Below are 12,850 nucleotides of genomic sequence, written 5' to 3'. Positions count from 1 at the left end.
GTCGGATAAAGGATATAGAAATCGGGAGTTCAAACATATCTTTACTTCTGTTAACAGTGTAAACAAGTTAAAAGTGTATACAATTCTTCGTACGTGAGTTTAGTATCACCTATGACTCGTTTTAAATGAAATTTCGTGGCCTTTACTACTCTTTCCCTTAGTAAACCAAAATGAGGAGCGCGAGGCGGCATCAAGTGCCATTCAATTTGATTACCACTTAAGAGTGTAGTCTCATGTGAATACAAAATAAATTATTCAATAATTTTTATTAACTTTTCGTTCTTTTGTTACGATCACAGTAAACATGTGCTTAAACACTGGCGAAGGAGATTGTAGCTCCTAAGGTTGACTAAATCAAACAAATCAGAATGATTTTTATTCGATAGGTGTCCTGTTCTCGCCCCTAGCAAAATAATTAATTTATGTTGAAAATTGGCAAAATGGCGAAAGCTTGAATTAAAAATTGCAAAATTTCATCCTTTTTCCGCAAATTTTTTAATAAAATTATATGATATACTCATTATCAAAATATAATTTTGGTACGGGCGAGAGCTACTAGTATGTGGAACATCGTGTAAAATTTTTTTGAGATTTTATCTACGCCAGTTAAGAAAGTAACATTTCAAGAGAAACGAATTTAAAGTCTGCAAGATTATACTAATTAATCCCAGCTCCATTCAGAATTCCTTCCAAAGTGTTGGTGTCCAGATGGCACAAACGCACATTGTAATAGTACATTCTCAAATATATTGTTGCGACGGATTGAAGATGCATCGTTGCGGTAACGTGAAGGGTATTCCGCAACGATGTGAAGCTGCCCCTACGAACGAGCGGAAGCGAGATCCCGTGGCCTTCCGGTTGCTGAGAAACCGGCAACGATTTGAAGAATAGAACTACGATAGATGTCGTGACGAACGAACGTATCGAAAAGCATCCTTGTTAATAAAGTTCTTAGTTTGCGTTACAGTTGTGTTACGTTGTGCTATTTTTGTTGTGTTATAATATGCGGCGATTGACGAGTAATACTCCCCGGCGTAACAATATATACTTTTAAAAAATGTAATAAAAAAAGATATATTTTTTTAGGTCTCACATGAGACTGCCCTCTACACAATTCAGTTACAGGTTCATTGTGCTGACTGTCCCTTAAAAGTGTACTTAATTCTAGAAGTTCATTACATACACCGACAAAATTCGCTCCATTGTCGGAGTATGTACAGTGACATAGTCCTCGGGGCGAAACAAATCTTCGTAAAGTATTTAACCCCTTGACATACAATGACGAGTCTGACTCGTTATAAATTCTTAATGTCAAGTTACACAATCATGAAGCTACACACTCATCATCAAGTCTTACATATTAAAATCAACACAAGTTTACATCGACGAGGTATTTCTAAAACAAATCTATTCTTTTTCGTGGCCAATCCTTGTACGAACAAATTTAAATAATATTGAATTGGATACGGTTGAAAAATTATACAGAATCAAATCGTACGTCAAGGGGTTAAGAATGCATCGGTACTTAAATCTATAGCTTAAATCGTACGGTAAATCTATAGCTAGTCTGAAGTGAATTGCGTTTGTAACGAAACAGATAAAAATAAATATATTATAAAAATATATTAGGAATAAATATATTATAAAAATTTTTATATATAAATTATAAAAATTTTTATATATAAATTATAAAAATAATAGGCCTTTGATGTGAGCCTTGTGCGAATGTTTTCTTTTATGAATACCGATCCTGCATAATCCACGCTGCAGATACAAAGTTGGGGTAATTCGTACGGCAGGTAAATTCCCCATTCTTGAGTCACGGCTTTAGTCCTAAAACGTCAAACGCATTTTCGTACTGCGTTCTTTACAATATTTTCACCTGAAAGTGTCCAGTAACGTCTGCGTAATGACGATAGCCTTGCTCGACAGCCTACGTGTAATAATCTTAAATGTTCATGCGAAACGAGAAGTTTCGTGAGATACTGCTTCGATGGTCATATGACGGGATGCCTTCGATTAAATGAAATCTGGGTTTCTTTCAATCTCCCGCCCACCCTGATTAATCCAGTTTCGTCTATAAATGGATTCAAGGAACGTAATGAAATGGATTTTGACAGAGATTGTCAAAAACGAATCCGATTGTGCACTTCGAAGAAAAAGAATTTCGGTACGTTTCAATTCTTCTGATGAAAGATAACCTGTGTGTACAATTGTATGATTTTCTGGTGTCTACAATTGTACGATTTTCTGGTGTATTCACTAATTTGTTACGATTATGAATACGACTTCTTACGTTTCTTACAAAACGTAAACAATATGTCATGGTCCATAAGAGTCGAGTGAAAGATGAAAATCGTTCTTTTACTGCAAATCATTAATGCTTGGTATTTCAGTTGCACGTGGTTCTATTGATGGCTAGATAGACGAATCCTTTTCTAGCCATGGCGGTCCGTTCCACCAAAGGGTTGCAGAAAGAAGCGACAAAAGGTTGACTCTGCGCGATATGATGTCTGCGGGATTTTCCTTTGATTGCACGTACATGCAAATTCCTCGAGACAGTTCTTGGATTTCAGTCGTCCTGTTAACTACGAACGTCTTCCATTTACTGGGTGACGATTTGCTCCAAGCAAGCATGATCATTGAATCGCACCAGTAGGACTCGTTACAATTTAATCGTAACGCTGTCCCGTACCTTCTTTGCGAATCGTGCTAGCAGTAATGCTCCACACAGTTCCAATCTTGGACGTGTCATTATATTAATGGAGCTACCCGTGATTTTGCACGTAATAAATTTATGATCTATTGTTAGTTGTTTAAGGTCCGTAGATAAATACAGGCTACATAGGCCCTCTGTGAAGCGTCACAAAACCCGTGTAATTCAATTTTCTCAGCTTCAGCAGATAGTATATGTGTAGGAATAATAATGTTATTTATTGCTCCAAATTCCTTACGAAATGTTGCCCATCGTGAAGGGATATGTTGAAGCGATAATTCGTCACAGGAAAGTTGTAGCTGCCATAGTTCTTGCAATAGTATTTTTACTTGAATGGTAGCTGGCCCAATTAGTCCTAGGGGATCGAAAATTTGAGAAACGACTGTAATATGTACGTTGGGTTGTAATCCATCCGATGGACCCAAAATACGTGACTCGTTCGTTGTCCATTTCCAGAGTTAAAAACCTGATGTCCCCAGAATGGACGATACACTACTTTTAAACTTAATCGCTACTTTTAAGCAGTCCGTGCCATTCGTCCGTTTCAAGATTATACGACTGGCGCCAGGAGAATCTTCTACATGAATTTCTCCAATTCGTCACAATGTTCTAGTCGCCAGGACAGGTGGGGATGTTGTCCCATAAGTAACAGTATTCAATTCGTACGTGTTAATTGGCAAGGTACTATTTTCTCGCCATAATATTCTTTGGAAGCGACGGTCTTCCTTACGTACGCGTATTTGGCGATGATTGCGGAAGCGTAAAAAATCAAAAGTAGATCCTTTTGTACCACTGATCCAGCCATCTGTAGATTGTTCGAGGATAGCTCAGATGTAGTTTTCGCGGATCCACCAAAAACCACGCGTCATTTTGTGATGCTGATGTTCTCCTTGATGACGGCATGATGCGGTAAGTAGAATCTTAATTGTCCATTTTGACGATGCTCCTCGTTCAGTTCCGTCGTGTGTCAAAGTTAATATTCTTGTTGAATATGTGATTATTTTGTCAGCCTTCGTTCCAATGCGAGCAGCCAGCGTTCTGTTTGCTGCATCGAATATCCTAGTCCCTTGATTACTTTTCTAAAAGGAATTCCGACCACGTGTCGTCCGTTGTTGTCCTGAGTCACAGTTGACACGAAATGTTTCCCGCTGCAATTGTTTTTATCGACGAGACGTCCTTCATCGATATAATGTTCGACTTTCCAGAAATTAGAGACATGATTCTGTAACTGTTAGGTTTGTTACAACATGGCACGTGTTCCGTGTTAGTGCTGTAAGATGTGCGCAATTCATATTTCTAATAATAATCCGACCGAGTTTTGACTGGTGTAGTGACGGATAATTAGGTCTTAAAGAAATGCGTCCGATGCACGGTAGATCCCAAAATATACCTGTCCCAATAATCATCGATTTTCCCAAGTTGATGGGAACGGGGGTCCGCCAGCATGATATTTCCAGGATTCCGTAATGCCAACATGTCGATGGGAGTGTTCGGCTATTTTTGGCAGTAATAAACATGAAATCGATTTTCTGAATCCGTTGAATCTTGAAGTGATGGTTACGCATGCTTGATACTATAGATTACATACCACTTTCCTTATTTCTAAGTCCTAGCCTTTTAATCAACGCTTCAGTGATGAAGTGAGACTGAGATCCTGAATCTAACAATACCCTACACTTTTGTTTACGTTCTTTATAATCATTTATGTGTACTACCGCTGTGAATAACATAGTTCAATTGTTAGCCTTTGAATGTGAAATGTATGTTTGTGACGTGACTTGTCTCTTAGAAAGGTTCGTGTCCGCGTCCGCATTTGAAATTTGCGTTTGTTCGTGTGAAAGTGAAACATTAGTCGATAGCGATGGTTTAGGTACAACAATGTCTAAATGTAAGAGGATGTGATGCTTTTTTTAGCATTTCCTACATCCTCCACGCGTACACTCCATATTTTTGTGCCCTTGTTGGAGACAATCAACACATGCACGCAATTCTTGAATTTTTTAAATACGGTCGCTCGAAGACAACTTTAAAAACTGAGTACAATTATATAACGGGTGTACAGTTCTGCGAAGGATACATATTGTCCGCGTATTCGTAACGTGCGCTGCTACGTTCTTAAGGGGGACTCTTACTGTAAAACGCGTTTTTCTATGTTCTCTTTGGATTTCTTTTTTTTTCTTTTTATTTTATATAGAAATTATAATCGGCGTTTCGCATATGTACGTATTACTCTTTCGGTAATATTGACAAATTTTTACAACGAGAAATAGTTAGAATTAGTGACAGTACAGAGCCTCGTACGCAATCGCGTACCGAAAATGTGTTCTAATGGCTTCTATGATTCCAAACGCTCTGTTTGTTTAAGTCAAAAAAATGAACAAGATTCTTAAATAGGATGCATTTTTCTATGGTCTGTACTAAAAGGACAGAAAAAAATTGATAATTAAGGAAATGGTCGCATTTTGAAGTTAAAATATAGATTTTTTCCTTATTTTTAATTTTAGCAGGCATTTTATTTCAGGAACTCCTAACGATCGAATTATACGAGCTACGTCGCCTTTTAACAAAGAATTCAAATAACGGAATTTGTCAATGTTGCCTAAAGCTTCATTGTCATGTATTAATTTTTCAAGTGTGTCTTTGAATTTCAACCACAAATTATACGTCCCATAAAATGTAGGTAATTATATCGTTGGTAATTTTAGGCGACATTGAGGTTCTGTTCCCGAACAAAACGTACTCGGTTTCGGTATGTTCGTGTGCGCAGAATTTTGTAGCCGCAATATAATCTTTAGCAGTGGTAACTATACTAAAATACGATGTTACAAATGTTTCTCGATCGTTCGCATTCCATTCTTCGAGATTAGTTTCTTCTACGATATTTTTTATTAACGACTGTATCGCGTCAAATTTTTCATATAACGAAATTTTTTTCAAAAGAATTTCAAGTGCCGTTATCGATATTGATCGGTCATATGTTTTGAAAAATTTCTTAAAACGAGTCAAGGCGGTCTTCACCCTTGTACGATCCGAAATGTGCGTTTTCAAGGTTGAGTCCATAATTAATACTGTTAACACAACTCAAGAAATGCAAGAAGGACTTACGTATTAGATGAATAGATAAGGAGGTGATCAGTGAATGCTTCCCAGATCAACTTCCTCGTTATGGATTCCGCAACGACGTTCCAAGTCCAGTACTCTGTCAGGGCCTAGCGTCTCTCAAATAGATCACCGTCGACTACGCGGAAGTCAAATGTGTAGAAATTTTATTCAATTTATTGCCCACAATTGTTCACAAACACTGAATCTAACTCGAAGGACCATATGAACAGATTATTTTAAAAGTGGTGCAAGTCCATTTATTAAAAAAATGAGATATGACGTGATATATGCTTCATTCAGTGTAAATTCTTCATTTATAACGAATTGTTAGGTTGGTGCAGAAATAATTGCGGCTTTCGCGACCAGAGGCTTCTGCATGTTAGCTTAAAAATGCTTTTTGAAACTCAGACACGTGTCGGGGTCGTACACGTGTCTTAGATGTCACTTGGTGCACGGAATAGCTTTAGGAATTTAGAGAGGATGGCCGATGCAGTTAGGATCGGTGACACGTGTCAGGATCAATGCATTTGAGGCTTTGACCTGACTCTCAAGAATATCGTATGTATCAATATCGGAAACATATATCTATCATCAGACTTGGACCCGACGTCATTGATACTCGAGGCGCGACGAATTCTAAAGCTGGGTCTCCACTGCGTCGACACGGCCACTGCTATGCACAGCTACGTGACAAAACTATTTCTTTCTCATTCGATTAATAGTGAAACGCAAAATCTCTTTGGTAAAAGATGTTGATTTTTCTCATTATAACAATTTTTTTATTCAATAAAAAATTAAGATCACCTTGATTTTTTTAGTAAAATTGTATTGTTTGTATTTTCATAAAGCGATGCATTTTTGTATCCTTTTGAAAAAAGTATTAGATGTTTTAGGTCGAAAATTTAATAGTTTAAGAGTTATTAGTTTAGTCCCGAACTCCCATATACAGGATGTTCGGCCACCCCTAAATGAAATTTTAATGGCAGATTCTAGAGGTCAAAATGAGGCGAAAATCAAGAATACTAATTTGTTGATGGAGGCTTTGTTAAAAAGTTATTAACGTTTTAAGTTTCGCCCGTACTGAATATTTTTCTCGAATATGCGCAACATTTCGTGGGTATGTCTGTCGTGTACGTGTTTTCCTCCGACGATGTTCGGAAAATTAAACAAGTATGTCACACGCTGAGTTAACTTTGTGTGACTATTTTACGATGATAGTGGACTGTATTTTCGAGTCACAGTGTGGTGACTCGAAATAAATGTATACTGTTTGCTTTTTGCTTCATCGAAAATTTCTTGTTAGAGTCTCGTTTGCTGCGTAAGCTTCGCTGTTTATATGATTCGCATAGGGCGGTCACTGATGTACAAAAATGCTGATTGGTGACATATTTTAAGGTGGGAACGGCCAGCCCTACAAGAAGGGGTGGTGTGGGTGTTACCAAAAATTTCGGTTTTGGGATGTGTCGATGGTCCCGAGGAAGTGCTATTGTATCCTAACTGCTGGAAAAAACGCTCGTAAACGGGCTTGACGCGCCACTGCTTAACATCTGGTACGAAGGTAGGAACGAACAAATTTTGGTATATGATGGTTGTAAAAGGCTATTTCCGAGTTTGGGATCTTTGTTGGTTGGCGGTCATAACGGAGGGCTCGCAACGCGACAATATCTATTCACAAAAAATGATTGTAATTAACCCCTGCAACCGAAAATAATTTTTTCAGAACGATTTGAAACTTTTCAATTTCACCGAAAAATTTAGGCACTTACCCTTGTTCATTTCTCTTAAAAATTCGTTTTGATATTTAATAATTTTGTTTCACTCCCTACAGAAAAGTTGTCTAATACTTTTTTCGTAGATACCCATGGGCTCTACTTTAGAAAAAAATTTCAATGAAATATATTCACTATTGTAGGAGTTATGAACATTTGAAAATTGGACCATTTTTATGGGGGTTTTCTCATTTTGCGGAGTTAACGAATAACTTTTCTAATTTTTTGGAATTTTCACATATTTTTCAATAAAATACGCGTTGTTTCCACTTTGAAAAATTAAAATCGTCCAATCCGTTGAGGAGTTATGACGTTTTAAATATACGCATGAAATTACAGGGAAGCATTTCTGGCTTCACATTAGATTTTCGGTAAGGAATTTTTTTTCTTGAATATGCGTAGGATTTCGGGGGTATGTGTAATGACCAAAAATGATTGTAATCGACTCCTGCAACCGAAAATAATTTTCTTAGAACGATTTGAAATGTTTTAATTTAATTTTTTAATAACTTTTTAAGGAAGCTTCAGTCAAGCAATTGATATTCTTGATTTTCGTCTCATTTTGGCCTTTAGAATCTCCCCTTAAAATTTTTCCCAAGGTTAGCCGAACACCCTATACATACAGTCCGGGCAACGATATAGCGAGGTCGAAGACTTGAATGGGTGTCAATGTTTACATGTTTCAGCTTCCGAAACAAGGGAATTGACAGAAATACGAGTAGCTAAGGTCCTTAGACTATGATCAGGGCTTAATTTGGTCAGGTCAGAAATTAATTTGTTTTCGAATTTAAGCAACTGCAAGTTCTTGTCGATTAGATACTGATTAACTTCATTAGGAAATATTTTTTTTGTTAGTTCATCGAAAAGGGGCTGGAAAATCATGGGGACTAGTAGTTCAGGTGCCTCAGCCTGTATAATAATAGATGAATCGCGTCTTCAATCAGATACGAATACTGACTCTGATACAGATGTAAGCATAATATAATATATAATAGATTTAAAAAATATATTTAATGAAAAAATTCAAATAAGTGTTAATTTCTTATTCTTTAACCCTATATTTTACGTACACCAGTGGTTAATTCGATTTTTTCAAGTATTCTCGATAAACTGACAAAAAATTTTCCAATAAAAGTTACTCCGTCATTATGTGACAACAAATGGCAAACGAAAAAATTAGCAAAAATATTTTATTCAATAAAGAATTAAGATCACCTTAATTTTTCTAACAAAATTGCATCTTTGTATCTTGATGATGGTTTTGGAACGAAATTTACATGAATTGACAGACTACTTGACTTATGTACTCTGCATTTTTTTTGTTTGTTTTTTGGGAATAAAGAAGCAACAAAAGTTAATTGCACAATCTCTTTTGATGGTTACCGACATCGTGCCGTTCGGCTTTTCAAGCCATGCTATCCGAGACGATGCAGCTCTTTAGAGAGCCCGCCCGATCGCCGATCATCAATGGTAACGTGTGCGTGGCTAATGAACCGAAGCCATGATGCTGCGCGGCACGTGGAAAGCGATAAGGGTTTTCTAGAAGGATCTGGCCACGTAGCGGGGAAGGCTTTGCCTTTTGGTAAGAGGACTGTGATGAACCCCACGGCACTTACCTCAGAACCATCGGAGACGAAACTTCCAACATATAAAAGAAAGTAAAATAGTTCTCGAAACAGTATGGATTACACAAATATGAAACCTGAAATAATATAGATAAAAATATTATAAAAATCTTTATTGTAAGTATGTATAATCGAATTTTTGATGTAATTCATAGTGGTGGGAACGTTATAAATTATTAAATTTTGGTTTTCGTACATAAAATTTAAAATAAAATGAGTTTTCTTTACAGTTGGTATACTTATGAAACACTGATTAAACAATATTTCCGTCATTTACTACTATTCTATCTCAATTTATTTCCAAAAGATCAAATTCCTTACATTTTAAGTGGTTGGTATATTTATGATACGCACTGTATTGTATTATTCAGGCGTAATATCTTAAGCGAGCCAAGTCATATCCGAGCGATACCGTGCATCCGGCCGCAGCGAGAGAGAGAGAGAGAGAGAGAGAGAGAGAGAGAGAGAGAATACGAGCAGCCTCAAGACCCACGCTGGACCGCTCATTCCGACTGCAGCAAGCATTCACCATCTCGCTCTAACGAGACCTCAGGCAAAGTGCGCCTTGTTCCCCACAGAAGAGATGGAAACAACAACCAATTGAGCCCATAATTATGAAAGTGGTCCAAGTAAAAGTTTAAAACAAACGAGTTTATCAGTCATTTCACACCACATTATTTTAAACTAAATTAATTCAATGCAATTTTTACGCTATTGTCAAAAATGAACCATACCACCTAAATAGTGGTTGGAATCTCAATATTATATTGTAGGAGATTTGTATTGAATATTTGTGCCACGCTGTAGTTTTGTTAAATGTTAATTTATGTGCAAAAAGTTTGGGAGTGTTTTGTTTGAGAAAGAATAGGTAACCAGGGACAGCGAGAAAACGAGGAGTTGGAAACGAGTGATTGTGAAAGAGAGACGTGATTATAAGTTGTGTTGCCAATTAATGTGATTTGAATTTGTGTTGTTAATTGTTAATTGCTAATTTATGTGTTCCTAATTCGTTTATTAAAATTATATTCTTTGTATATTTGTTCCTTACATCCTACAATATGGAATTCATGTAGTGTTAATTATGAAAGTGGTCTAATTGTAAATGAAAAATTTAAAGAAATTATATAAACATAACCTTAAAATGACACGTGGCCCTCTTTGGTGCGTTTCTGAACTATACAATAATCCGACAAATGATAATCAAACAATAACAGAAAGGACAGTACATTCTACGTCTACGGTAACAATATATGGAATTCATTTAGTTCTATTTTGAAAGTGCATTAATTCAGTTGGACTCTTCCGAACTAATTAATGGCAGAAAAATAATTTATATATTTTACCATTATGTCAACAGATAGTGGTTCTGCTACGTTAACGACAACGTACTTATTATGTGAATATGTTAATTATTACTCGGATATGATGTGATTTGCAAATATAATACGACCACGTAATACTTGAAAGAAACGGAAAAGAATAAGACGATTATCATCTTCAGATGAATCATACCACGACTTTACTGCAAATTTAGAAACCCCAGAAATGGTGCAAGGTAAGAAAAGAAAGAAAGTAGTTACGCAGAAAATATCAGAAAAATTAGAGAGAAATAATGGCGAAGAATACACAAGGAAAGAATCAAAATTTTTGAAGATAAAGATTGCTTTTGCTGAAAAAAATGTTTAGATCGCCTAGAATATAATGAAAGAAAATCTATTTTTGATCATGTCTGGAAACTAAAAGATTTTGAAACCCAGAATCTATATCTATGTAGTACAGTTCATCAACGATTAATAAAACAAAGACGGCCTAGAATTTTTGAAAGACCAATGAGAAAATACAGTTACAAACATTTTCTGTCAAGAAATAATAATTCAGAAGTGTCGGTCTGCAGAAAATTTTTTTAGATACATTTAAAATTTCTGTAGGGCGGTTAACTCGCGCTCTGAATGCTAAAACACCTGGAACTGATCGTCGTGGGAAGATACCTGGATCTTCGCGAAAAACAGACGAAATTAAGATAAAGGCTGTAGAAGAACATATTTTAAGTTTCCCAACATAATATAAGAGCCACCTCCCGGTTGAAAATATTTGAGTCCTCATTTAGATATTCGTAAAATGAAGCACTCGTAGAATGTCCAGCAAACCCGGGGCAACGCCGGTGAGGCCACCCCTCCGGCCATAGAAAAAATATATTTATATTTTTTTATATTTTTTTATTTTTTATTTTTTATTTTTGTATTTTTTAAAAAGTTTTTATTTTTTTTGAATAAACGGCTTGTCGCAGCGCGACAAGCGAAAAAATAAATAATAAAACTTATCAATTAACTTTCCCTGCTATTTCCCTTGTCCAGACCCCGGTTAGAACCTCTAGTATATATATATACAATATATATACAGGGTGGGGCAGTAACTATTAGCACCTCAGATATCTTGGAAACTATAAGTTTCACAGAAATGTTTGCTAAAGTAAATTGCACAGTACGAAGGGCGCTATTGGGTGGCGATAATAGTTTTTTTGCAGCTGGAGGTACTTCGGACATATTAAGGTCACATCCATTTTTTTAAATGGATCGGTATGTTTTTGCTTCCGTATTACGATAGAGGATCTTAAAACGAGTTCAACGACCTATTACACAAGGTCATCGAAGGTCATAGAAAGTAGAGAAAGGCGATAATACTTACGGTTTTGGTAGTAAATGAAACATGTTTATAGTAGGTGTTCAAAATGATGACCATCACTGTCAATGCACCGTTGGATTCTTTTTACGATTGATTGACTTGCAAATCTTACAGCGTCAGAACTTATTGATGCACAGGCTGCAATAATTCGCTGTTGCATATCGTGAGATGTAGTTGTTACTTCTTTGTACACTTTCTCTTTCAGTGTTCCCCACAGAAAGAAATCTAAACGTGTTATGTCTGGTGAACGAGCTGCCCACGATATTGGATTCGAAATTTTTCATCGAGTTCCCTTCGCGCAATCGATGAATAATGTGCTGGGCATCCATCATGTTGATACCACATGGTTTGTCGTGTAAATAAAGGTAACTCTTCTAACAAAAGACCCAATGTATCCTTAATAAAATTAGCATAGACGTTGCCATTGAAATTTCCATTGATAAAATAAGGTCCAATAATTTGATCACCTATGATACCGCGCCATACATTCACAGACCATTGTTTTTGATGTTCAACCTGTCGCAGCCAATGTGGATTTTCCGCTGCCCATAAATGCACGTTATGTAAATTAACATTCCCGTGATTTGTGAATGTTGCTTGATCAGTAAATAAGGCGGTATTAAAAAAAAGCTCATTGTTTTGAATCTGACGTATAGCCCATCGAGAAAACTCAACGCGATTCATGAAGTCGTTCCCATGCAATTCTTGGTGAAGACTAACGTGATGTGACGGTGCAAAATGCGTAGTACGCTCCTCCTACTAATGCCAGATTCGCGTTCAATTTGTCACGAACTAATATGAGAATTTCTAGAGCACACCGATTTCCATTTCTTCGTTAATTACTCGTTTCTGGCGTTCACTTTTACGAACACTTAAACTACCGGTTTGCCTAAGTTTATCATACACATTTTTAAATGTTTGACGCGAAGGCTGAGACCGATGTGGATATCGTTCAG

The sequence above is a fragment of the Colletes latitarsis genome, chromosome 8 (genome assembly GCF_051014445.1).
Source record: "Colletes latitarsis isolate SP2378_abdomen chromosome 8, iyColLati1, whole genome shotgun sequence".
Taxonomy (NCBI): Eukaryota; Metazoa; Arthropoda; class Insecta; order Hymenoptera; family Colletidae; genus Colletes; species Colletes latitarsis.
This window is presented reverse-complemented; position numbering follows the sequence as displayed.